Raw genomic sequence first — 25,667 nt, forward strand, 5'->3', positions numbered from 1 at the left:
ATAATTGGCCATCAACATTTTTGTTTTTTATTAAAAAGAAATAGATGTCAATGTGCCTGGTCTAAGGGTGTGTACACACGGTGAGATTCGGACTTATCCGATTCTCACTGTGTGACAGGGGGCCGGGTCGGCACTTAGCCAGTATCGCAAGCACATAATGAGTGTGCTTGCGATCCTGGTTCTGTGCGATTTTGGCTAAGTGTCAATCCTGACTATCTCTTCTATAGAGATAGTCAGGATTGACTTGCATGCACAGCCTATTTTTTCGGCCGATGCCGACCACGCGGGGCCGCGCATCGGCATCGGATCGGGATCGCAAGGTGACTGTCACCTTGCGATCTGCACTATCTTTTCTTCCGATTCTGACTATATAGTCAGAATCAGAAGAAAAGATCTTACCGTGTGTACACACCTTAATGCTAATTTGCTTATTTTTGTGTAGAGTTGTAGTATCTGAATAAATGTGTTTACACGTTTTTTCTAAACAATAAGCTCCTGTCATAAATTTATCTGTTTTTGTTCTTGAAAATAAAAATACTATTCTTAAATTAGATGTGTGAAATGTTTAAGATAACCAATTTCTGCTAGGCAATCTGCTGTTCCTTTATTGCATTAATAAACACAACACCTGCTTAACTTGAAAAAATGTTTTTTATTTTTAAACAAATAATTTTTTTTCTTTAACTTTAAACAAATTTCTGTAGATTATCTACATCCGCTAGCAAGGCTTTAAGATTCCTTTTCAGGCTGGCCAGAATGCCCGCAAAAGTTGTGGGATCTCCAACTGCAACATCTGAAATTAAGAGGCAAAATAAACATTACTAACTTACATTACCTATTATACAAGCAAGGCACAAAGCACACTTTAATGGCAAAGTGACTACATCATGGATGTTTTAATGATAAAACAGTAGCAGACCAACACACAAGCTTGCTCAGCAATGTTTTTTGACCATGTTAAAAGTGTACCACACCATGCTGGGATTCATTAACATCTGGAGTGACCCAGACTTGTCTTTTTTGGGGTTGGCCCTGCATCATCACACTGCATATCAACATCTTCAGAAGGACTATATATCCTAGCATGCCCACACTCCCTGAAAGCCTGCCTTACTACATAAGGTCAAACAGGTCTTGTTTTTTGTTTTGGTTAATCAGCATTTTTGATGTGTCACTTTAACAACACATGTCCCCAGACTTGAACTGTCACACGGGTACAGGGGAAAGCACCAGTGGGCCAAATTTCATACATGAGCAGCCTAAGGATCAGGTTCCAGACTGTGGTCTTGCCTGTTGCATTTTGCTGGGTCTAAACATTGTCGAACCACACACTGTCGATCTAATGATCCACACCCCTTACATGTGACACTGTATATTTTATGATTGTTTTTGCAACACACTATTGTTAGGCAGTCATTTTGTAGTTAGCTTTGGATGGACGTCAGCCTCTGTAGGTCGACGTTAGGCAGTCATTTTGTAGTTAGCTTTGGATGGACATCAGCCTCTGTAGGTCGACATGTGCTAATTCTAAATGTCACAAGATCAACATGTTATGTATGGTTAAATGACAAACAGGTAAGTTTATTTTCACTTCATGTGGCACATGTACTCCAATTGCAATGGAAAATGCTTACGATGTAGGCGGTAGTGTAGCAACTCACGTGTCCTAAGCCTGGCAAACAAAGTGAAGCATGCGAGTTGAGTATGCAAATATTGGAATACCCAGGCACAAGTTAAAAAGTCCAACAACATATCAAAATCCCCTCAGGTCTAACTGTTTCGCTGATAATCTAGCACATATAAACCCTGTTGTCCTGGCAACCCTGTCGACCTAATGAGTGTCGACCTAGAGTGAACAGCCTAAACACTGCAGACGTAGACACTGTACATCTAATAATCCTCACACAAATGTAAATGCAACATCCATCCCATGATGAAGAAGACAAACATTTTACCTTGATCCAAGATTGGTCCCAGTACAACACTGCATTTATTTGAATGTGAAGTTAAATTAGGTAACAAATTTACTGTAAATGTGTGTCAGCTTACTCTTCTCTGGCACATGCACACCTCCCTCAAGTGCCTCCGGGGCCTCTGCTGCCCATTCACTAGGTGGGGAAGGATGCTGGATGGGGGAAGGAGGATGGATTGGGGAGCTGGTTACAGAGGGTGGGTCAGATTGAAAGGGGAGGGGGGCAGAGAGGTGGGGTGGGCCACAGAAGGGGAGGGGGGCAGAGAGGTTGGTTGAGCCACAGAGGGGGAGGGGCAGAGAGGTGGGTTGGGCCACAGAGGGGGAGGGGGGCAGAGAGGTGGGTTGGTCCACAGAGGGGGAGGGTGGTGGAGAGGGGGATTGGGAAAGAGAGGGGGAGGGCGGTGAAGAGGGGGATTATGCCACAGAAGGGGAGGGGGGCGCAGAGGGGGATTGGGAAAGAGGGGGAGGGGGGGCGGAGAGGGGGATTGGGAAAGAGAGGGGGAGGGGGACGGAGAGGGGGATTGGGAAAGAGAGGGGGAGGGGGGCGGAGCTGGTGATTGTGCCACAGAAGAGGGGGGGTGTTGAGAGGGGGATTGGGAAAGAGGGAGGGGGGCGGAGAGGGGGCTTGGGAAAGAGAGGGGGAGGGGGGCGGAGAGGGGGCTTGCGAAAGAGAGGGGGAGGTTGGGGATGATGAAGGGGAAATTTGTTGGGGTTCAGGTAGTTGAGGTGGGGAAGGAGATTGGGCTGGTGGAGCTTGCTGAGGCCTTCGAGCTGCTGCTTGCCGTTGTGCTTGCCCTAGAATGACATATGTAAAAATTAGCTTTTTGAACAAATAAATTATCATCAGCATTTCAAAATTACATTGTTCTGTCCCATGTTAAATACACAGAGCAAGTTATTAATGTGTTCAGCCTACAGCCTGTGATAGCAACTCAGTACAACATCATTCACAAGCACTTTGCTACACAGTCAGTACTGCTAGCCCTAACCACACACAATTTGGAAACTTGTGTCATGTTTGTGCTACAATAGTATAATTACACAGTCTGCTAATGATCTCACTATAACACTTCTTAGTGAAAATGTGCAGTCTACATTTAAACTTTCTGCTACTAATCTCAGTGTAAGAAACATGTTTATTGCAATGCGTTTAACTTACTGTGTCGGCAGCGAGTGCGTATCTGTTGGCGCAGCTCCACCAACAGCTCTGGCGTGCAACGGCGGAGGTCACTCCACCGCCGCTCAAGCTGGGTATTTGTGCGCTGTCCCAGGTCCGCAGTATGCGGCGGTCCTCCGATTGGGCCTTGCGCTTAACCTTATAGGGTATAACTGGCCCTGCGCGGCCTACGTGGCGGTCCATTACTGCTATTAACACGTGCAGCTCCTGGCGTGTAAAGGCAGCTGCGCGCATGGTGCCAATGGCCTTTTCCATACATGGGCATATATTTATAGTGTGTGGTGGCATTTGATTGGTTGTAATTTTATGGTGTCATCTGTATTAAACTTTATTGATATGTGTACAATAATGTGCTGGACAGTGTGTACAGTTCGCATTAGCGGAGATTCACACCCGCGGACACACACACACACTTATTATGATCATTTTGTATTCAAAAGTCATGCTTCAAAATTAATAGCATTGTAGGTTTGTAGGATAAAAGGTAAATAAACTAAACATGACAATGTTTACATATATGTCTCTAGATAGTTCTGTAGATACATACACACACACATATACCATTAATATATGGCCGCAATTCTTAAACATATAAGTCTACATATATATATATATATATATATATATTTATAGAGAGAAAGAGAAACAGAGAGAGAGAGCACAAAAATGAAAACTTTAGATATACATACACACACACATATATTGTTTAGCTATTTTTGGGGTCCAAAAAACACAACTAAGTTTTAAATTCTGTTTACTCACCACATTTTGCAGGAACAATCAGCTATACAAAGTTTTAGTTTTTTTCGGATCAGATGTTGTGCCATTTGTATGGTAAACAGATGCACAAGCCAAACATAAAAAAAAAACATTAAAGGCTGCTGTTATTGTTGTTTCATAACACAATTGCCCCAAATAAAAAAAAAACAGTAATACCATTGTATACAACAATATTACACAACAAACATGATAAGGAGAACATTACAGATAAATTCTGTACTGAAACACTATAAAATACTCACAAAACACAAGCAACACACTCAGAACTTGACCAAGCTAGCTAAATGCCATCAGTCCAAAAAACTAAACACGTACAGACAGATTGGGGAGACAAAAAATTATATGAATAAACATACCTGAAATAATCACGCACAATTTGAGCCCTTATGGCATGATCCCTGCGGTTCACACTCCCCCCACGGAATGGCCGGCCAACCCCTGGCTCCTCATCCGGCAATTCCTCCATGTGGGGAAGCTCTACGCGACTCCTTACAGCGATGTTATGGAGTATAGCGCACAGGACCACAATTTTACTTACCATCTCCGGCCATAGGTGTGCGCAGGGGGGGTGCCTGGTGCGCACAGGCACCCCCTAATGTCTGGCACCCTGATCTCACATGCCGAGCAGACTGATTACTGTCCCCTCTGCGCTGCAGCCTGTCAGGACTGCATTACTGACCGGACACCTGGCTTAATCAAGGGTGCCACTGCCACCGGCTTTCAAACTCCCGGCTCCACCTCCATGTACAAAAACAGCGTGATGTGATGTGATTACATCATGCTGCTCGCACGCCCACCTGCCACATCCGCGCACATGCCCACCTCTCTCCTTCTATGCTATGCCAACGCCAGCCACTGATGAGGATCAGCATGCAGCCAGCGTTCCTCTTAGGAAGACAAATTCAATACTGGCAGGCGGTCGGCAGTAGCATTGACACGTCACTTGTTTTTCCAGCAGCAGCAGTACTAGTCTGCGACTGTCAGTAACAGTGAGTGGCTGACTTGTTAGTAAGCTGCTGCAGCTTGCAGGGGAAAGAGAGGGGGAGCCAGACCAGGCTGAGGAGGAGCTGTGTAATTACAGTGAGTGCCATCAGGGGTGTTTGTTTGGTGCACACCACAACATCTGACAATGTACCTACTTTATTAGGATTGGTACAAGTATGGATATTTTATATTGCGTTGACCGTCAATAGATGGTGTTAGACACACCCAAAAGGCGATGCTAGACACACCATTCCGACGGTGCACCCCCAAATAAAATGTGCTGCGCACACCAATGTCTCCGGCGAATACATGATGTCGCCACCAGTGCGGTGGAGCACACGAAAACGCCCTTTAAGAACACCAATCGTGCGCTCCACCAGCTGTCTAGTGGCAGTAAGCGCGGAGTTAAATGCCAACTGTGGTCCTGGCCTGGGTTTACTGTAAGGAGTCATGAGCCAGGGGGTGCAAGGATATCCACGGTCTCCTGTTTTAGAATATGAGAAGAGAAAAAGGATAAAAGCAACATTAAACAATGTAATTCAAACAATATGACTGTTCCAAAAATAAAATTACAAAAACTCACCCAATAGCCACATGTCTTGGCCTTCCATCATTCTTAATCTTTGCCATATCCCTGATTGTCGAATGACATGGGCATCATGGGAGTTCCCTGGGAACTTAACATTCAGGGACAGGATCTGGAGGGATGGGCCACAAACAACCATTACATTCAGAGAATGAAACAGTTTCCTGTTTCTATAGATTTCTTCATTATGTCTTGGCGCAACAATGGCAACGTGTCCCATCCACAACCCCAATAACATGTGGGAAGCGACTACCCCCTTCCTGAAATTGACGCTTCACTACAGCCAGGGCACCAGCATCCAAAGGCATTGTGATAAATTGCTTCACTCGCCATATGAAAGCTTGGCTGACACGCCGCAGGACCTTACTGAACTGGCCCTGCGACATGCCAACCAGGTCCCCAACTACATGTTGGTACGAACCAGGGGCCAAAAAATGTAACACAGCAAGGAATTGTGTCAATGCTGGTATTGCTGTAGGATACCTAATGGATTGTTCCAGATCACTCTCTATTATGGAGACAGTGTCTAGGATTAGATGAGCTGGCAGCCTGTATCTGCGCAATACCACATCATCAGGCATCCCAAAATGGGTGACACGGGTACGGAAAATTGGTGGCCTTGCACGCCTTCGTTGCCTTTGAGGATGAGGAGCCGGTTGGGGTTGGAGGGCTTGTGCCGGTTGGGGTGGGAGTGCTTCCGCAGGTTGGGGTGGTAGGGCTTCCACTGCCACATATATGGACATCACCAACTTCAAATGAAGGTAACAATCATTAAAACACACAATCAATTAACAACACACATTGCCAAAAATTTTAAAAAAGTGTATGGGTGTTCAAACACTTACTGCAGGAGCGTACTCCATATCTTCATGATTAAAATACGGAACAATAAAAAAAAAAAAAACCCATTAAGCCACAGTTAGCTACGTAGCTACAACATAGTTTACCATCACAAATAAGAATAAAAAAAAACAAAACAAACAAACAAAAAAACCAACCCATATAATTACTGCAACAAGATATGAATTACCTACTAAGTATGGAACATTAAAAAACAAAACAAAAAAAATAATAAAAAAACAAAAGGAGTAATAAAAGGCCACTTACCTGCTCAGAAAATGAATGGACACTTGTGTCCCATACTGAAAAAAAAGGCCACCTACAAGAGAGAGCAAAGGCCAATGAGAATAGAAACACACACACTGTCACCACTCCAACACCATGCCACCCAGGGACAGGCCACTTACCTGCTCAGAAAATGAATGGACACTTGTGTCCCAAACTGAAAAAAAAAGGCCTACAGTACTTCGGCACAAAAGAAATCTTACACTCACAAAACAATACAGCCACCTACAAGAGAGAGCAAAGGCCAATGAGAACAGAAACACACACACAGACACCCCTAGAACGGGCACACTGCAAATTACATGTTACATAACTATTAGATACTACATGTAAACACAGAGAATAAATTAAACATAAAAAACCACACAAAATGTACAAATTTTAAAGCACTACAAAGGAGCATTGCACACCCATACATACTCTGTTTTGTAATATACTAATTTCAAAACAATACAAAAGTTGTGCTGAATACGCCAACTGCAACACAACAGTAAGAAATTTGCAAGCTAACAAACGCACATTTTTATGCAATATACTGCATTAAAAACTCACTCAGAAATGTGCTATGCACCACGTCCACCTTGCTTCTGTATTTTTCACCATACACCCACACACACAGGCTGCATACAAGGCGTTTAAATAGCCAGTACAACAATTACTGGACCTATTTGCATAATTGACACCTGTGCGAATTACCGCACTGGAAATAACACGCAGCTATAAATCGCAAGACAGCTGTGCAAACACACATGTCACCAGCAACATGGCTACACATGAGCAGATGGCTGCAGAGATGGACATGGTGCAGCAGCAGATGTCCGCATTGACAGCTAGGCGCCTAGCGCTGCGGAGACAGATGCTGCAAGCTGCCAGTGCGGATGTTGAAATAGCAGGACCCAGTATTGTTGAAACCCCGTATTCTGATACACAGTAGTTTGGTGTGAATCCCCTGCCAAACACAGATACTGGGGAAACTGAGGGCGATTCTGGACTACCATCTCAACCCCAAAGTACATAACCAGCTAGTGAAGAGGAAGATGGTGAGGAGGGACAGGATGATAGCTCACAGGCTACATCCAAAAAATGTAGAAGACAGCCCGCCTTCACTAAGAGGGAGTTACGTGTTTTGGCCATGGAAAAAATTCATAGAGGCAGCAAAAACATGGGTGCTGCAACCAAAGATCGCATCTGGAGGGACATTACTGATTCTGTTAATAAAGTCGGCTCAATTGTCCGCACCTCACAGGAAGTTAGAAGACGGTAAGTGTATATTGATACACCATTTTCTGTCCTAATTATTATTACAAACTTAGCTGGATGTGATGTTGTCTATAGCAACCAAATACATAATGGAGGTCATTCCGAGTTGTTCGCTCGCAAGGCGATTTTAGCAGAGTTGCTCACGCTAAGCCGCCGCCTACTGGGAGTGAATCTTAGCATCTTAAAATTGCGAACGAAGTAATCGCAATATTGCGATTACACACCTCGTAGCAGTTTCTGAGTAGCTTCAGACTTACTCTGCATCTGCGATCATTTCAGTGCTTGTCGTTCCTGGTTTGACGTCACAAACACACCCAGCGTTCGGCCAGACACTCCTCCGTTTCTCCGGCCACTCCTGCGTTTTTTCCGGAAACGGTAGCGTTTTTTCCCACACGCCCATAAAACGGCCTGTTTCCGCCCAGTAACACCCATTTCCTGTCAATCACATTACGATCGCCAGAACGATGAAAAAGCCGTGAGTAAAATTACTAAGTGCATAGCAAATTTACTTGGCGCAGTCGCAGTGCGAACATTGCGCATGCGCATTAAGCGGAAAATCGCTGCGATGCGAAGATTTTTACCGAGCGAACAACTCGGAATGAGGGCCAATGTGCACTATCAAAAAAACAGGTATTCTTAACTTTTATGTCCCTTACCCCTAATTCTACTCACATATGTAGTTGGGCCGACTTTAAATCCCGCCTGAAGGGCAAGAGGTCTGCGGAGTGGAATGCCTCGAGGGCAACAGGGGGAGGTCCAGCTGCCACTGTGGAATACACAGATCTTGAGGAGCTGGCGATGGACTGTGTGAGCTACGAGGAGGCGGGTGGGGTGTCTTATATGGACACGGACCTGCCTGAACAAGTTAATCTACATGACTTGCCAGGTAAGTTTACACACATATTCCTAAAATTCTAATTTAGTGGTTACAAAAGTCTAATGTTGATTTTTTCTTCCCTTTTTCCACTCATTCTTCTATTTGCTTTTAACAAAACACAGCACAGGTGGGTGAGCAGGTAGAGTCAGAGGAGGGTTATGTGGCTGAGGCTGAGGTGGGGGGACCTAGTGTCTCTGCCAGTGTGGGACCACAAATTCCATCGGTCCAGATTCCAACTGGCCCCCCCACCCTACCCTCTGCTATCCCGGACATCCTGTCTCAAATTGCCAGGTATGGTGAGAGCCTGAATGATTTTCAGGACAGGATGATCCGGGAGGTAAGCCAGATACCTGTCCAGCTCACTGAGCACAGAACCAGTGTGGAGCAAGGTGTAGCTCAACTCTGCCAAGGTCTGGCAGAGATCAGGCAGGGCCAAGACCAACTCGCCTCCTCGTTCCAACAAATTGCAAATTCCATTCTGCAAGGGCTCCAGGACATCGCTGGCTGCCTTGCCCACAATGGCAGAGAGCCAGCCACATCTGCTCCCTCCCCTCCCTCTGCCCAGGAAGAACATCCCACTGGGCAGGGCCCTCAAAGGTCACTTCGCAGACCGAGCTGTGAAGAACAACATCAGGTGGGAAAAAAGAAGAGAAAGTGATGTCTCTCCAGATGCCCAGCACCCATGTTTGACATGTTACCTTTATGTTTTTTTTTGGCTTGTGTGGCCAGAATGTACAACTCCCTCAAGGTGAAAGGGGGTTGTGTTCTTTTTGGATTTGTAGCCTGTGAGTTATTTTCCTGTACACTTGAGCCATCTTCCTCTTCCTAGCGTGCTGTGTATGTTAGGGTTGGTATATTGGGTCCAGAATCTACCTCAGTTCCCCTAAAAGTATCGTCTGGCTGGGGGTTCACAACATATTCTTAGTAAATATTATACTTCATATTTTGCCAGTAGATGGGGTTACCATAGTACTGGGTTCTGCTATGTCAAATTTGCCACTGGCAGCTGCTTGTTGCTATGTCCCACTTTGTATGTGATGCTCATTTGTAGCCATGTTGTGTTGCTGCTTTACTTTATTTTTTGAAGTAAAAAAAAAAATGAAAAGACTTGTTTGTGTGTTTTATTAAAGGTTATGCACTCTTGAAAACTGTGCACTGTAAACTTTAACATGGCATATTTACATTTGTGGAACAAGGGAACAAACCGAATATTCTTACAAACATTGAATATTATAATGTTAAAAATGCATGCCTTGCACAACACTTAACTGGGCATATAAAACCAAAAAAAACTTGGAATTGAACTTGGGTTACTAGGGGCAACATGGCATAGTATTAGATATGGACACATATTCCAAAAAAAAAAAAAAAGTGTTAGTAAGTAACATTAAGTGTAGGCTGCATTATGTCGCTCATGTTACAGTATTTGGTATGTACAAAGGAAGATGTCTATGTCGAGAACATTTAGCTGATGTAGTTTATAAGTTGGTTTATTCACACTTGATTAAATTGCAAAGTATTCAGCAAATAATTTAAACATGCAATTAACATCAAAGTATTTTACCAAATAATTAAAAGACAGTGCATTATTTGTGAGTGTGACAGATTTAGACCTGGTAAATGTAATTTTGTTATGTGGGCATACAATTGCTGTTTGGAGTCATTTGTAACTGCAGTGTTTGGCAAGTAATTGCTCAACAGGTGAATTCATTTGCTAATTAATTGCTAAATAGGGCAGACACACTTGTAACAATACTTCGCAAGTGCTGAGTAGCTGCAGACTTACTCCTCGGCTGCGTTAAGATAGCGAACATTTGTTGTGTACTTTTTACCATCGGATACGCATTTCTGCTCAAAACACGCCTACTGCCGGTTGCATACTCCCTCACTAGCCGCCCACTTTCACGCCCATTTCGTTAGATAGCGAAGCCGAGCCTCTGCCACGTCTCCGTCACTCCCTGTTTTCGGTGATGTAGTACGAGCTGAATTTCAGTTAGTAATTTTGCACAAGCGTCGTATCGCTCCCTTTGCGCATGCGCATTTCTACTTTCGCGCATGCGCAGTTTGCGTTTTTTTGCCGTTTGCGATGCGATGAACTGCTGCGATCAACTCGGAATGAGGGCCATAATCCAGTAAATTAATGTCAGTCAAAAAGTTCCCAAGAAAATATTATCATCCGTTTTTCCCGCCACCACATTGTTAGAGGCTGCCTCCGTACTAGGTTGTGGCTTTGTAAATGCCTGCTCATCTCGCAGAGCAATGGTGAAGGTAGGGGTCTAGTTCATATATCACTAGATGAGAGGGTTTTATTCCCCTGACCCTTGCTGCTAAGGTATTACCTTGGTCGAACCCATTTATTGTGAGGCAACAAAAAAGCATCTGGGGGGGGAGGGGGTTATTGTTGCCTCTGGCCACTGTCGCATGAGTAATCTTGATCAGGCAGCCACAGCAGATGGGGCTAGTATGGAGACACTGTATTGTGTAGCTCCCACAGGGGTGTGACTAGGCATAACACGCAAGCTAAACTGGAGGCTAACATACTGTAGGAGCATAGAATTTGATTGCAGATAAGATCCACTTGGCTCAACTAGTCTTCCCTAAAATGACATTTCCTACTGCACCATGGTCACTATGTAGTGGCAGACTCCAACCGCCCAATGTTATTATTTCCATTGTTTGGATTTAAGCCCTCATTTGATGATTAGCAGTTTAATATAATTTAATATATAAAAATGAAAATTTGTCCTTCTGTCTTTCTATACAAATCCACAGTTTACAAGCGAAGATCGTGAAATTTTACATACAAGCGTATTAAAACATGGTGGAGGCTTCTAAAACAATTTGAAATCCCTAGCACCCCTAGGGGGCAGACAGCAGCACAGAGTATATCAGGAGACAGCATAACTCCAGAAATCCTGGAGCAATGTACTAAAAAATTGGTACACATATGCCTTACAATCTGGCAACAAACACTGTGGGAGGAAGACACCCCTAGCACCCTTAGGGGTGAGGCAGCAGCACTGAGTAATTCAGCAGACAGCATAACTCTGGATTGCCTGCAGCAATTTACAACAAACTTGGTAAACATATGAATTACACTCGGGAAACAAACACTGTGGGGGTCAGACACCCCTAGGATTGGGACAGCAGCACAGAGTATTTCAGCAGACCAAAACTCTGGAAGGCCTTGGGCAATTTACACCAAACTTGGTACACATCTGACTTAAAATTTTGGAACAAACTCTGTGGAGGTTAGACACCCCTAACACCTAGGGGTGGGACAGTGGCACAGAGTATTTCAGGAGACAGCATAACTCCCAAATGGCTAGACCAAATTACAAAAAACTTGGTACACATCTGACTTACAATCTGGGAAACAAACACTGTGGGGTTCAAACACCCCTAGCACCCCAAGAGGTGGGACAGCAGCACAGATTATTTCAATTATTTCAGGAGACAGCAAAACTGTGGAAGGTGTGGTATGGAAGGTAGATATTAACTAGTTCAACCACTGTAGGCCGACAGGGTCTTTAGGTCGACAGGTAAAAAGGTCAACATGAGTTTTTATGGGGGGGTTTTGTGTCATTTTCTTCGTAGAGTGACCGGGAACCCCAATTAGTGCACCGTGTCCCCTCGCATGGCTCGCTTCGCTTGCCATGCTTCGGTCAAGGTGCCTCACTCCGCTACCGCTTCGCTCGGCACAGGTTACCGTTCCAATCGTAGTCCATGTGGACCGTTAAGTATGAAAAGGTCCAAAAAAGAAAAAAATCGTGAAAGACTCATGTCGACCTTTTGACCTGTCGACCTAGAACATGTCACCATAGAGACCCTGTCAACCTAGTTACTGTCGACCAATAGTGGTCGACCTAGATAGTGTCGACCTAGAGACCGGATCCCACTGTGGAAGACCTGGAGCAATTTACACCAAACTTGGTACACATCTGACTTACAATCTGGGAACAAACTCTGTGGGGGTAAGACACCCCTAGCACCCCTAGGGGTAAGACAGTGCCACAGAATATTTTAGGAGACAGCATAACTCCTGAATGGCTGCAGCAATTTACAACAAACTTGGTACACATATGACTTACACTCGGGAAACAAACATTGTGGGGGTCAGACACCCCTAGGGGTGGGACAGCAGCACAGAGTATGTCAGCAGACAGCATAACTGTGGAAAGCCTGGAGCAATTTACACCAAACTAGGTACACATCTGACTTACAATCTGGGAACAAACTCTGTGGGGGTATGACACCCCTAGGGGTGGGACAGCAGCACAGAGTATTTCAGGAGACCGCATAACTCCAGAATGCCTAGACCACTTTACAACAATCTTGGTACACATATGACTGGGGGTAAGACACCCCCTAGGGTTCAGGCAGCACAGAATTTTTCAGCAGACAGAATAACTCTGGAATGCCTGGAGCAATTTACACCAAACTTGCTACACATATTACTTACACTCTGGGAACAAACTGAGGGGGTAACACACCACTAGCACCCCTATGGGTGGGCCAGCAGCACAGACTATATCAGAACATGCATGATATGTCAGTCATAACAGGGCTGCATGTGACAGTGGCAGTGACATGATGCAAGGAGGGGAATGGAGTTAGCACGAACCCGCACACTGAAAGTTATATAGTGTAAGTAGCACGGTCCCCCAGCAGCACAGAGTATATCAGGAGATACATAATGTGCTGTGCTATTTTTCAATTGGATTTTCATTTTATTGATGTGTATAACATTTTACATGCTTTTTATACTATGTTATTTATACTGTGTGTTTAATATTTTAATACATTTTTGTAAACAAACATTCTTAAAATCCCGGGCAACGCCGGGTACTCCAGCTATTATATAATAAGAACACAGAGGCGGCACTCCCAGCTTTGTAAAAGTGAACAACCTTTAGTGGTACATCAACATTTCGGGGGGTCTCACCTAGTGATGAGCACCGGAAATTTTTCGGGTTTTGTGTTTTGGTTTTGGGTTCGGTTCCGCGGCCGTGTTTTGGGTTCGAACGCGTTTTGGCAAAACCTCACCGAATTTTTTTTGTCGGATTCGGGTGTGTTTTGGATTCGGGTGTTTTTTTCAAAAAACCCTAAAAAACAGCTTAAATCATAGAATTTGGGGGTCATTTTGATCCCAAAGTATTATTAACCTCAATAACCATAATTTCCACTCATTTTCAGTCTATTCTGAACACCTCACACCTCACAATATTATTTTTAGTCCTAAAATTTGCACCGAGGTCGCTGGATGGCTAAGCTAAGCGACCCAAGTGGCCGACACAAACACCTGGCCCATCTAGGAGTGGCACTGCAGTGTCACGCAGGATGGCCCTTCCAAAAAACACTCCCCAAACAGCACATGACACAAAGAAAAAAAGAGGCGCAATGAGGTAGCTGTGTGAGTAAGCTAAGCGACCCTAGTGGCCGACACAAACACCTGGCCCATCTAGGAGTGGCACTGCAGTGTCACGCAGGATGGCCCTTCCAAAAAACACTCCCCAAACAGCACATGACGCAAAGAAAAAAAGAGGCGCAATGAGGTAGCTGTGTGAGTAAGCTAAGCGACCCTAGTGGCCGACACAAACACCTGGCCCATCTAGGAGTGGCACTGCAGTGTCACGCAGGATGGCCCTTCCAAAAAACACCCCCCAAACAGCACATGACGCAAAGAAAAATGAAAGAAAAAAGAGGTGCAAGATGGAATTGTCCTTGGGCCCTCCCACCCACCCTTATGTTGTATAAACAGGACATGCACACTTTAACCAACCCATCATTTCAGTGACAGGGTCTGCCACACGACTGTGACTGAAATGACGGGTTGGTTTGGACCCCCACCAAAAAAGAAGCAATTAATCTCTCCTTGCACAAACTGGCTCTACAGAGGCAAGATGTCCACCTCATCATCATCCTCCGATATATCACCGTGTACATCCCCCTCCTCACAGATTATCAATTCGTCCCCACTGGAATCCACCATCTCAGCTCCCTGTGTACTTTGTGGAGGCAATTGCTGCTGGTCAATGTCTCCACGGAGGAATTGATTATAATTAATTTTAATGAACATCATCTTCTCCACATTTTCTGGATGTAACCTCGTACGCCGATTGCTGACAAGGTGAGCGGCGGCACTAAACACTCTTTCGGAGTACACACTTGTGGGAGGGCAACTTAGGTAGAATAAAGCCAGTTTGTGCAAGGGCCTCCAAATTGCCTCTTTTTCCTGCCAGTATAAGTACGGACTGTCTGACGTGCCTACTTGGATGCGGTCACTCATATAATCCTCCACCATTCTTTCAATGGGGAGAGAATCATATGCAGTGACAGTAGACGACATGTCCGTAATCGTTGGCAGGTCCTTCAGTCCGGACCAGATGTCAGCATCAGCAGTCGCTCCAGACTGCCCTGCATCACCGCCAGCGGGTGGGCTCAGAATTCTGAGCCCTTTCCTCGCACCCCCAGTTGTGGGAGAATTTGAAGGAGGAGATGTTGACAGGTCGCGTTCCGCTTGACTTGACAATTTTGTCACCAGCAGTTCTTTGAACCCCAGCAGACTTGTGTCTGCCGGAAAGAGAGATCCAAGGTAGGTTTTAAATCTAGGATCGAGCACGGTGGCCAAAATGTAGTGCTCTGATTTCAACAGATTGACCACCCGTGAATCCTTGTTAAGCGAATTAAGGGCTCCATCCACAAGTCCCACATGCCTAGCGGAATCGCTCTGTGTTAGCTCCTCCTTCAATGTCTCCAGCTTCTTCTGCAAAAGCCTGATGAGGGGAATGACCTGACTCAGGCTGGCAGTGTCTGAACTGACTTCACGTGTGGCAAGTTCAAAAGGTTGCAGAACCTTGCACAACGTTGAAATCATTCTCCACTGCGCTTGAGACAGGTGCATTCCACCTCCTATATCGTGCTCAGTTGTATAGGCTTGAATGGCCTTTTGCTGCTCCTCCAACCTCTGAAGCATATAGAGGGTTGAATTCCACCTCGTTACCACTTCTTGCTTCAGATGATGGCAGGGCAGGTTCAGGCGTTTTTGGTGGTGCTCCAGTCTTCTGTACGTGGTGCCTGTACGCCGAAAGTGTCCCGCAATTCTTCTGGCCACCGACAGCATCTCTTGCACGCCCCTCTCGTTTTTTAAATAATTCTGCACCACCAAATTCAAGGTATGTGCAAAACATGGGACGTGCTGGAATTTGCCCATATTTAAAGCACACACAATATTGCTGGCGTTGTCCGATGCCACAAATCCACAGGAGAGTCCAATTGGGGTAAGCCATTCTGCGATGATCTTCCTCAGTTGCCGTAAGAGGTTTTTAGCTGTGTGCATATTCTGGAAAGCGGTGATACAAAGCGTAGCCTGCCTAGGAAAGAGTTGGCGTTTGCGAGATGCTGCTACTGGTGCCGCCGCTGCTGTTCTTGCGGCGGGAGTCCATACATCTACCCAGTGGGCTGTCACAGTCATATAGTCCTGAGCCTTCCCTGCTCCACTTGTCCACATGTCCGTGGTTAAGTGGACATTGGGTACAACTACATTTTTTAGGACACTGGTGAGTCTTTTTCTGAGGTCTGTGTACATTTTCGGTATCGCCTGCCTAGAGAAATGGAACCTAGATGGTATTTGGTACCGGGGACACAGTACCTCCAACAAGTCTCTAGTTGCCTCTGCAGTAATGATGGATACCGGAAAGCACGTTTCTCACCGCCCAGGATGCCAAGGCCTCAGTTATCCGCTTTGCAGCAGGATGACTGCTGTGATATTTCATCTTCCTCGCAAAGGACTGTTGGACAGTCAATTGCTTGGTGGAAGTAGTAAAAGTGGTCTTACGAGTACGACTTCCCCTCTGGGATGACCATCGACTCCCAGCAGCAACAACAGCAGCGCCAGCAGCAGTAGGCGTTACACGCAAGGATGCATCGGAGGAATCCCAGGCAGGAGAGGACTCGTCAGAATTGCCAGTGACATGGCCTGCAGGACTATTGGCATTCCTGGGGAAGGAGGAAATTGACACTGAGGGAGTTGGTGGGGTGGTTTGCGTGAGCTTGGTTACAAGAGGAAGGGATTTACTGGTCAGTGGACTGCTTCCGCTGTCGCCCAAAGTTTTTGAACTTGTCACTGACTTATGATGAATGCGCTGCAGGTGACGTATAAGGGAGGATGTTCCGAGGTGGTTAACGTCCTTACCCCTACTTATTACAGCTTGACAAAGGCAACACACGGCTTGACAAATGTTGTCCGCATTTCTGTTGAAATACTTCCACACCGAAGAGCTGATTTTTTTGGTATTTTCACCAGGCATGTCAATGGCCCTATTCCTCCCACGGACAACAGGTGTCTCCCCGGGTGCCTGACTTAAACAAACCACCTCACCATCAGAATCCTCCTGGTCAATTTCCTCCCCAGCGCCAGCAACACCCATATCCTCCTCATCCTGGTGTACTTCAATACTGACATCTTCAATCTGACTATCAGGAACTGGACTGCGGGTGCTCCTTCCAGCACTTGAAGGGGGCGTGCAAATGGTGGAAGGCGCATGCTCTTCACGTCCAGTGTTGGGAAGGTCAGGCATCGCAAACGACACAATTGGACTCTCCTTGTGGATTTGTGATTTCGAAGAACGCACAGTTCTTTGCTGTGCTTTTGCCAGCTTAAGTCTTTTCATTTTTCTAGCGAGAGGCTGAGTGCTTCCATCCTCATGTGAAGCTGAACCACTAGCCATGAACATAGGCCAGGGCCTCAGCCGTTCCTTGCCACTCCGTGTGGTAAATGGCATATTGGCAAGTTTATGCTTCTCCTCCGACAATTTTATTTTAGATTTTTGAGTCCTTTTTTTACTGATATTTGGTGTTTTGGATTTTACATGCTCTGTACTATGACATTGGGCATCGGCCTTGGCAGACGACGTTGCTGGCATTTCATCGTCTCGGCCGTGACTAGTGGCAGCAGCTTCAGCACGAGGTGGAAGTCGATCTTGATCTTTCCCTATTTTTGGAACCTCAACATTTTTGTTCTCCATATTTTAATAGGCACAACTAAAAGGCACCTCAGGTAAACAATGGAGATGGATGGATACTAGTATACTTATGGATTGACGAGCGACTGCCGACACAGAGGTAGCTACAGCCGTGGACTACCGTACTGCGTCTGCTGCTAATATAGACTGGATGATAATGATATAAAAAATATATATATATATCACTACTGCAGCCGGACAGGTATATATTATATAATGACGGACCTGCTGGACACTGTCAGCTCAGCACTGCAGACTCCTAAAGTAAGCTACTAGTAGTATCAAGAAGATAGAAAAAAAAAAAAACACCACAGGTAGGTGGTATACAATTATGGATGGACTAGCGACTGCCGACACAGAGGTAGCTACAGCCGTGGACTACCGTACTGCGTCTGCTGCTAATATAGACTGGATGATAATGAGATATAAAATATATATATATATATCACTACTGCAGCCGGACAGGTATATATTATATAATGACGGACCTGCTGGACACTGTCAGCAGAATGCGTTTATAGAATAAAATCACCACACGACGAGTGTTTAACTTTTTCAGGCAGACAATCACAATATACTGGTGGTCAGTGGTCACTGGTCAGTCACACTGGCAGTGGCACTCTGGCAGCAAAAGTGTGCACTGTTAAAATATGTACTCCTGCTATAACTGCTCCCCAGTCTCCCCCACAATTAAGCTGTGTGAGCAGTGAGCACTCAGCACAGTCAGATATACAGTATTACATAGATGATGCAGCACACTGAGGGCACACTGAGGCTGAGCACAGATATGGTATGTGACTGTGTCACACTGTGTATCGTTTTTTTTCAGGCAGAGAACGGATTAATTAAACTGGTGGTCACTGGTCACACTATCAGCAAGTAGTAGTGGTCACTGGTCAGTCACACTGGCACTGGCAGTGGCACTCTGGCAGCAAAAGTGTGCACTGTTAAAATATGTACTCCTGCTATAACTGCTCCCCAGTCTCCCCCACAATTAAGCTGTGTGAGCAGTGAGCACTCAGCACAGTCAGATATACAGTATTACATAGATGATGCAGCACACTGAGGGCACACTGAGGCTGAGCACAGATATGGTATGTGACTGTGTCACACTGTGTATCGTTTTTTTTCAGGCAGAGAACGGATTAATTAAACTGGTGGTCACTGGTCACACTATCAGCAAGTAGTAGTGGTCACTGGTCAGTCACACTGGCACTGGCAGTGGCACTCTGGCAGCAAAAGTGTGCACTGTTAAAATATGTACTCCTGCTATAACTGCTCCCCAGTCTCCCCCACAATTAAGCTGTGTGAGCAGTGAGCACTCAGCACAGTCAGATATACAGTAGAACGGATTAATTAAACTGGTGGTCACTGGTCACACTATCAGCAAGTAGTACTCCGTCCTAATATGCTCCACAAAATTAGTAAATCAAGTGTCTCTACTCTCTACTACTCTCTAGTCTACTGTAAATGGAGAGGACGCCAGCCACGTCCTCTCCCTATCAATCTCAATGCACGTGTGAAAATGGCGGCGACGCGCGGCTCCTTATATAGAATCCGAGTCTCGCGATAGAATACGAGCCTCGCGAGAATCCGACAGCGGGATGATGACGTTCGGGCGCGCTCGGGTTAGCCGAGCAAGGCGGGAAGATCCGAGTCTGCCTCGGACCCGTGTAAAAAGCGTGAAGTTCGGGGGGGTTCGGTTTCCGAGAAACCGAACCCGCTCATCACTAGTCTCACCCCGTCATCAGGATAATGCGAACAGTGTAAAAAACAAACATTTATACTCACAGACAACTCCTTTCCTGCTCGCCGCCGGCAACAGTCCTGGGACTCCGCTAAACACTTCCGGTCAATGAAGGAAGTGTTTAGCGGAGTCCCGGGGCCGTGGCTGGCGGTAAATATGACTTTTCCATTTATTAATAATATTTTCCATACATTATTCTATCAGCTGAATATGTCATTCCATTACAGTATTATAGTGTTTTAGCAGGGTGTTACATCCTGCCTGTTAAGTAGATGGAAAGATGCATCCTGCCCTTTTTGGGAGTACCATGCTGATACAGAGTACACCCATCAAATCCTACTCCATGCATTCCCAGACCCTAAACCAAGAAGCAGTACAAGAGTGGACAAAAAAAGGGGTTGGGATGTAATAGGATAATTCCATTATATTGATAAATTTATAAAACATAAGGGTATAGGCTATACCATAGTTGGAAATGACATAGTCCACTGTAGAAGAGGAAATCCGGGTATATCAATACAGTGGTAATGTCTATAAGGACTGATATACCACACCCCAAGATAAAAATACACTCTACCAACGTGTTTCAAAGCACTATGGCGTCTTTCTGAGTGTCTACAGCAAGACTAAAATACAAATAAGAATATATATTAGTACTCATTTAGAGTATGAGTCAAAAATAAAATACGTTATAAATAAATAAGGTACAAAGACATTTTTACACTTGCCACATAAAGAGAAGCACGTTTAAAAGGCAGCCATATTGTTGTTGAATAAAGCTTACTCAAAGCTTACATCACGCCCATCAAGCATTGCTGCAATCTATATGGGTTCCCCAGTTGATTGCCATTTCTGTGGCTAGGAAATAGGCATTTATAGATCAATGCCACAGTGCACTAAGATATGCTATCACACCATGCCCATGGTGCACTGCTGTCCAATCACAAAACTCGGCACGTGTCACCAGGATAAAGTGTGGCATAGACCCATGACACGATGCTGCCCTCACCCTCCTTCCCAAGATGCCTTGTATCACCTGGCTGCGTCACACCCATAATGCAAAGCAGCGGTTGTTAAGCAAACACATGTGCATCAATGACGTGGGTTGAGATAAAAGGCTGAGGAGCAACTGGCTAGTACCAGAGCCAGATTTAAACACAATATATGATCCCAAGGGTTCATGTGGACATTATACATAGATGCAGTAGTTTAAACTGCTGAAAATTTGGTGAGTTTTGACCAGAGATGTGCAGAAAAGAAAGGCAGTGCCTCACCTGCCATAGATTTTTTACTCCAGAGTTTTGACTATAAAAATGATTCGAATAATACAAAGAAGATATTTGACAATGTCGTTCACAGACATTTTGGGGGTACACACCTGCCGACAGGCTCACAATATATTGGTAAGTGTATACCCAGCATTAGAGTGCTGCTATCTTCTAGTTAGTAAACTGGCATTCTGAAGTGATATGCTGCTCAGCCAGGCCATCGTGGGATTGTGTGGGGAACGCTCTTCCCTTCACATCATAGGAATTCTGATGTGAGAACATTAGCCCTTTGACAGTGGTATCACTATAATGTCTTAAAGAGCATTCCCCATTCACTTTCATGATGAACTGATGCATGATGAATTTGATATGTTATTACTAAATAATGTAACTGTTTAATGATCAGAGCACAGCTGTGTTATGAAGCTCCACTCCGGCAATGCCCTTTTCAATTTTACCACTGATGGTAGGACAAGAATATAATTACATTTTAGTGTTTTCTCATTTTTTTTAGGGTATTAGGCAGTTAAAAGTCCCAGAAGAAGGTTCTTTCATTAGTTTCCACTTTTTTAGTTTTGTTTCACTGCCTTTTCATTTTAGCACAGTGCTGCGTCATTAGTCCAACCCTTTTGTATTGCTATGTTTAATGACTATGTACAGCATGTATTCCCACATACAGGTATATTTACAAAGCTGTAGATTTGTTGAGGTGGAATTGTGGCAATTTACCAACAGTATTGTGTTTCGCAAATTTACTAAACCCAAACTGCCACAATCCTGATGAGAATCCTCACTTTAGGAAATATAAGAATATCCACTGACCATTGTTATTCTCACCATTATGAGTACAGAAACCCCAGATTTATTAATATCTGTGATATAATTAGAGATGAGCGGGTTCGGTTCGTCAAGATACGAACCCCCCCGAACTTCACCTATTTTACACGGTTCCGAGGCAGCCTCGGATCTTCACGCCTTGCTCGGTTAACCCGAGCGCGCCCAAACGTCATCATCCCGCTGTCGTATTCTCGCGAGATACGTATTCTATATAAGGAGCCGCGCGTCGCCGCCATTTTCACATTTGTGCTTTGGAGATGATAGCGAGAGGACGTGGCTGCGTTCTCTCAGTTTCTGTGTTCACTGTTCAGTGTGCTGCAAATATCTGTGCTCAGTGTGCTGCAAATATCTGTGCTCAGTATGCTGCAAATATCTACGTTCCCTGCCTGAAAACGCTCCATATCTGTGCTGCATTGTAGGAGGACAGTGCAGAATTTTGCTGACCACCAGTATATATATATATATATATATATACATAGCAGTACGGTACAGTAGGCCATTTGTCTACCTCTGTGTCATCAAGTATACTATCCATATCTGTGATGCATTGTAGTTGTGCGCAGTATATAGTAGGAGGACAGTGCAGAATTTTGCTGACCACCAGTATATATATATAGCAGTACGGTACAGTAGTCCATTGCTCTACCTCTGTGTCGTCAAGTACATTATCCATATCTGTGCTGCATTGTAGTTGTGCGCAGTATATAGTAGGAGGACAGTGCAGAATTTTGCTGACCACCAGTATATATATATAGCAGTACGGTACAGTAGTCCATTGCTCTACCTCTGTGTCGTCAAGTAAACTATCCATATCTGTGCTGCATTGTAGTTGTGTGCAGTATATAGTAGGAGGACAGTGCAGAATTTTGCTGACCACCTGTATATATATATATCAGTATGGTACAGTAGTCCATTGCTCTACCTCTGTGTCGTCAAGTATACTATCCATATCTGTGCTGCATTGTAGTTGTGCGCAGTATATAGTAGGAGGACAGTGCAGAATTTTGCTGACCACCAGTATATATATAGCAGTACGGTACAGTAGTCCATTGCTCTACCTCTGTGTCGTCAAGTATAAAATCCATACCTGTGCTGCATTGTAATTGTGCGCAGTATATAGTAGGAGGACAGTGCAGAATTTTCCTGACCACCAGTATATATATAGCAGTACAGTACAGTAGTCCATTGCTCTACCTCTGTGTCGTCAAATATACAATCCATACCTGTGATGCATTGTAGTTGTGCGCAGTATATAGTAGGAGGACAGTGCAGGATTTTGCTGACCACCAGTATATATATAGCAGTACGATACAGTAGTCCATTGCTCTACCTCTGTGTCATCAAGTATACAATCCATACCTGTGCTTCATTGTAGTTGTGCGCAGTATATAGTAGGAGGACAGTGCAGAATTGCAGAATTTTTCTGACCACCAGTATATATATATATATATATATATATAGCAGTACGGTACAGTAGGCCATCGCTATTGATATTTAATGGCATATAATTCCACACATTAAAAAATGGAGAACAAAAATGTGGAGGGTAAAATAGGGAAAGATCAAGGTCCACTTCCACCTCGTGCTGAAGCTGCTGCCACTAGTCATGGCTGAGACAATGAAATGCCATCAACGTCGTCTGCCAAGACAGATGCCCAATGTCATAGTAGAGAGCATGTAAAATCCAAAAAACAAAAGTTCAGTAAAATGACCCAAAAATCAAAATTAAAAGCGTCTGATGAGAAGCGTAAACTTGCCAATATGCCATTTACGACACGGAGTGGCAAGGAACGGCTGAGGCCCTGGCCTATGTTCATGGCTAGTGGTTCAGATTCACATGAGGATGGAAGCACTCATCCTCTCGCTAGAAAAATGAAAAGACTTAAGCTGGCAAAAGCACAGCAAAGATCTGTGCGTTCTTCTAAATCACAAATCCACAAGGAGAGTCCAATTGTGTCGGTTGCGATGCCTGACCTTCCCAACACTGGACAGGAAGAGGTGGCGCCTTCCACCATTTGCACGCCCCCTGCAAGTGCTGGAAGGAGCACCTGCAGTCCAATTCCTGATAGTCAAATTGAAGATGTCACTGTTGAAGTACACCAGGATGAGGATATGGGTGTTGCTGGCGCTGAGGAGTAAATTGACAAGGAGGATTCTGATGGTGAGGTGGTTTGTTTAAGTCAGGCACCCGGGGAGACACCTGGCCATTGACATGCCTGGTCAAATGACAAAAAAAATAACCTCTTCGGTGTGGAATTATTTTAACAGAAATGCGGACAGGTGTCAAGCTGTGTGTTGCCTTTGTCAAGCTGTAATAAGTAGGGGTAAGGAGGTTAACCACCTAGGAACATCCTCCCTTATACGTCACCTGGAGCGCATTCATCAGAAGTCATTGACAAGTTCAAAAACTTTGGGTGACAGCGGAAGCAGTCCACTGACAACTAAATCCCTTCCTCTTGTAACCAAGCTCCTGCAAACCACACCACCAACTCCCTCAGTGTCAATTTCCTCCTTAGACAGGAAAGCCAATAGTCCTGCAGGCCATATCACTGGCAAGTCTGACGAGTACTCTCCTGCCTGGGATTCCTCTGATGCATCCTTGAGTGTAACGCCTACTGCTGCTGGCGCTGCTGTTGTTGCTGCTGGGAGTCGATGGTCATCCCAGAGGGGAAGTCGGAAGACCACTTGTACTACTTCCAGTAAGCAATTGACTGTCCAACAGTCCATTGCGAGGAAGATGAAATAACTCAGGCCTTGGCAGCTGTGGTGGTGTTAAACGTGTGTCCGGTATCCATCGTTAATTCACAGGGAATTAGACAATTTATTGAGTTAGTGTGTCCCCGGTACCAAATACCATCTAGATTCCACTTCTCTAGGCAGGCGATACCGAGAATGTACACAGAAGTCAGAAAAAGAGTCACCAGTGTCCTAAAAAATGCAGTTGTACCCAATGTCCACTTAACCACGGACATGTGGACAAGTGGAGCAGGGCAGACTCAGGACTATATGACTGTGACAGCCCACTGGGTAGATGTATTGCCTCCCGCAGCAAGAACAGCAGCGGCGGCACCAGTAGCAGCATCTCGCAAACACCAACTCGTTCCTAGGCAAGCTACGCTTTGTATCACCGCTTTCCATAAGAGGCACACAGCTGACAACCTCTTACAGAAACTGAGGAACATCATCGCAGAATGGCTTACCCCAATTGGACTATCCTGGGGATTTGTGACATCGGACAACGCCAGCAATATTGTGCGTGCATTACATGTGAGCAAATTCTAGCACGTCCCATGTTTTGCACGTACATTGAATTTGGTGGTGCAGAATTTTTTCAAAAATTACAGGGGCCTGCAAGAGATGCTGTCGGTGGCCCGAAGAATTGTGGGCCACTTTCAGCATTCAGCCACCGCGTGCCGAAGACTGGAGCACCAGCAAACACTCCTGAACCTGCCCCGCCATCATCTGAAGCAAGAGGTGGTAACGAGGTGGAGTTCAACCCTCTATATGCTTCAGAGGATGGAGGAGCAGCAAAAGGCCATTCAAGCCTATACAGCTACCTACGATATAGGCAAAGGAGGGGGATTGCACCTGACTCAAGCGCAGTGGAGAATAATTTCAACGTTGTGCAAGGTTCTGCAACCCTTTGAACTTGCCACACATGAAGTCAGTTCAGACACTGCCACCCTGAGTCAAGTCATTCCCCTCATCAGGCTTTTGCAGAATAAGCTGGAGACATTGAAGGAGGAGCTAAAACGGAGCAATTCCACTAGGCATGTGGGACTTGTGGATGGAGCCCTTAATTCGCTTAACCAGGATTCACGGGTGGTCAATCTGTTGAAATCAGAGCACTACATTTTGGCCACTGTGCTCGATCCTAGATTTAAAACCTACATTGTATCTCTCTTTCCGGCAGACACAAGTCTGCAGAGGTTCAAAGACCTGCTGGTGAGACACTTGTCAACTCAAGCGGAACGTGACCCGTCAACAGCTCCTCCTTCACATTTTCCCGCAACTGGGGCTGCGAGGAAAAG

The 25,667-nt window shown here is 45.1% G+C and overlaps 1 long non-coding RNA gene across 1 annotated transcript; it reads right to left on the reverse strand.

Annotated features, from left to right (window-relative positions):
* Nucleotides 1–632: 632 nt before the first annotated feature.
* Nucleotides 633–2,286, reverse strand: LOC134911368 (uncharacterized). The gene is made up of 2 exons (XR_010176514.1): nucleotides 2,050–2,286; nucleotides 633–793 (listed from the first exon to the last, which is right to left on the reverse strand). It is a non-coding gene; the product is annotated as an uncharacterized LOC134911368 (long non-coding RNA).
* Between the last annotated feature and the right edge of the window lie 23,381 nt (nucleotides 2,287–25,667).

This window comes from Pseudophryne corroboree, chromosome 4 (assembly GCF_028390025.1).
Source record: "Pseudophryne corroboree isolate aPseCor3 chromosome 4, aPseCor3.hap2, whole genome shotgun sequence".
Lineage (NCBI taxonomy): Eukaryota > Metazoa > Chordata > Amphibia > Anura > Myobatrachidae > Pseudophryne > Pseudophryne corroboree.